Genomic DNA, 3,148 nt, shown 5'->3' with positions numbered 1-3,148 from the left:
GCCGCTCCCACCCCCAAAGAAAAAGCTATACACCAAAAGAGCATGAAAACTCTTGATGTTCAAATTATATAATGTTTTAAAAGAAGAGGTAAATATTTGCATTGCTTAGGGAGAGAAGAGGAAAGAAGAGTACCGTACTTAGTATTTTGTATTGTTTTAATAAAATATGGGGCAAAGTTAAGTAAAGTCTTATTTAATGGAAAGGGTACAATTTGAACTGTTCAGAGAGGGATGGGGAGGGAAGAAAGGATTAATGTGTAAGCTGTTTTGATTTGATTGAAGTTAGTTGATCTTTTTACTTTTGATGTAATAGTTTTGTTTCTCAGACGCACCCACCTTCGTGTTTCAAAGTATGCCACTGCTGTAAATGTGTAAGTCCAAATAAATATTATTATTATTATTATTACTATCAGATAAACATCACAACGGAACAAACCATTTCATGGGAATAATCCTACTAATTAGTGAAAGTTTTTTCTTTTTGTTTTTTTTTTGGTTTTTTTTTTTGTTTCTGATCTCCGCCCCTGGGCTATAATAATAAGTATTAATGTTTTTTTGAAATTACGTTACTCCATTTGTGTTTCTTTAAACCTAACTATTTTATAATAAAGAATAATTACTGAGAAATGTAATACTGTTCTTAGGCCTATTGCTTATAGCAGTATTATAAGAGATGTCTCGAAAATCAGACATCAAATAGAAACTGGACATTTGAATTTTAACTAATATATGACCAACATGTAGAAAATGAGCTCAACTTACAAAAAGAATTTAGTGTTCCTTCTACAGAATCTGAAAAAAAGATTTGATTCTTACCCATAGAGATATAATAAGAATAGCTCTATGTTCTTACCAAACTAATAAAAGTTACATTTTTACAGCATATTTTATTTTCTAGGCCAACTCTTGCGAATAGTATTTTTGGGGTCATATTATATTTGATCAAATGGATTTGAAATATTTACAAAATTACATTAATTATACGTACTATATTAATTTAATAAATTATATAAGTAATTTATTAGCCCCATATTAACATTATTTTAATGATAACTAATTATGTAAATTACTTGTATAGGCCTGTTGGTCCTCCACCAGATTGTTATTACATTATAAATCATATTATATGATGTAAAATGATATCATACATTAAGTACTTACCAACACACCCTACTGGGAAGTCTTTATCCCACTCTTCATTTTCACATGTTACTACGAGTTCCACATCTGATGTACTGGGTATATAGTAATCGTCATCACAAATGAATGATACTGTATTATTTTGCCTTTTGACAATACCATTCCATAATGTCAGTGGAGGAGGTGGGCATGTTGGTTCTTTACCTGATAAGCAAACATGAAAATGAAGTGAGTTATAACTACCATGTGTATAATAATTTAATGCAGTGCGACTTGATTAAGTGCAAAAAAAGAAGAAAAAAAAGTATTTCAAGTACCGTAAACCCTCAAATAGAAGCTCAATGGATTTAATCGAGAACAAGCCCACGTCAAAAAGCCCTTCTTTAATTTGCAAAAGTAATCTCGAAAAGAAACTTATCTTGAAAAGAAGCCAAATGCTGTATAGTAGCAATTCCAAATATTTACAGCATTCATTTTGAAAAGAAACCCCCTCTTTAGTTTGCAAAAGTAATCTCAAAAGGAAGTCCACTTCGAAAAAATTCCCATCTCGAAAAGACAATTCAATGATCCTAAAAAAACAAAGAAGCCCAGCTTCTATTCAAGTTTTTACGGTACCCTGCCTATATATACAACTCTTATTGTAACCATGCAACTAATGATGAAATCTAGTGTGTACAAACTGCAGGGGTATTCTTTCATCCCAACACACTTCTTTTCTCTTTAAGGGCGTTGGGACCACTGATCTCTACTGATCATTTTCTAATTTTGGCGCATAATATTATTTTTATTGTTATTAAAATAGTTGGAAAGAACTTTGAATGGACCTGTCCGGCATGACAATCAAACTTACTAACTGACCAATCAAAACAGGGCCAGCCATACGCACAGTGTTCTACTTCTACAGCGCTGCATATCTTTTTACGCTATCGTTTTGCGGGACCATAGCAATAATATCCAATGAGCGAGTCTTAGTGGAAAGGTCCGCTGCTGTATACATCAGTAGTAAAAGTTCTAGTAAAAAGGGCTGTTATTACTGATCAGACATAGGTTGTATTGTCCTACATACATGATGATGGGAATGGATGATCCCATTCTCCATCAACGCAACGAATGGTGGTCGTGGTATCGTTAGTTCCTGCGACAAAGGCGTCTTTATTACAGATTATTTTCACGGATGTTCCATTTGTGTCATCTTTTATTACAAAGCCATTTTCAATCTTTACAGGCACATCTTCACATTTAGTTGCTATAAAAATAAATTAAGAACAATGTTTATAAAAGGGAGATTATGTAAATACAAAGAATACGTATTATTATTATTATTATTATTATTATTATTATTATTATTATTATTATTATTATTATTATTATTATTATTATTATTATTATATTTTTCCTTATTTTTTTGACAAAATCTGTATATTTTTAATTTCTGCCACTGCCGTGTTTATTTTCGCGTTCATTAACACCTTGTACCTACAACTGTGCCTTGTAAACAATGCCGTAGACAGGATTTTCAAACAGTGCGGGAGAATATCAGGGTGACTCACTTTACGCGTAAATAATGTGAACCCATTTTACGTAGAAATATGAAAAATCTGGACCCATTTTCTTAAAAGTTTACACACTATAGGCTAAATATGAGAAATATGAACCCATTTTTCAAAAGTGGACTCATTTATGCATAAAACTGCATAATTTGGACCCATTTTTAAAATGTGGACCCATTCTTTGTGGACCCATTAGAAAATTGTGTGAGACTGTCTCAATAGCTGGCTACGGCATTGCTTGTAACAGTTAGTAATAAAATAAATACAAATATGAGTATGAATGTTCTAATCATTCAATCAATTCAAAACATAGGCCTACGTTTTGACCATTTGTAAACAAACTGACAGAAAATATGAAATGCACCGTAATTGTTATCTTCATCAGAATCCCATCTACTTTAATGCTTTGATATTGCTGGAATAATGTACAACATTTACACAATCAGATGAAGACAAAT

At 31.8% G+C, this 3,148-nt stretch overlaps 1 long non-coding RNA gene across 1 annotated transcript; it reads right to left on the bottom strand.

Annotated features, from left to right (window-relative positions):
* Positions 1 to 6: 6 nt before the first annotated feature.
* On the bottom strand, positions 7 to 2,384 carry LOC117100638. Its single transcript, XR_004444148.1, has 3 exons — positions 2,207 to 2,384; positions 1,162 to 1,344; positions 7 to 792 (listed from the first exon to the last, which is right to left on the bottom strand). It is a non-coding gene; the product is annotated as an uncharacterized LOC117100638 (long non-coding RNA).
* Positions 2,385 to 3,148: the final 764 nt, after the last annotated feature.

This window comes from Anneissia japonica, unplaced genomic scaffold (assembly GCF_011630105.1).
Source record: "Anneissia japonica isolate Jap-2015-1 unplaced genomic scaffold, ASM1163010v1 scaffold9848_len3148_cov93, whole genome shotgun sequence".
Classification (NCBI taxonomy): Eukaryota; Metazoa; Echinodermata; class Crinoidea; order Comatulida; family Comatulidae; genus Anneissia; species Anneissia japonica.
This window is presented reverse-complemented; position numbering and strand designations above follow the sequence as displayed.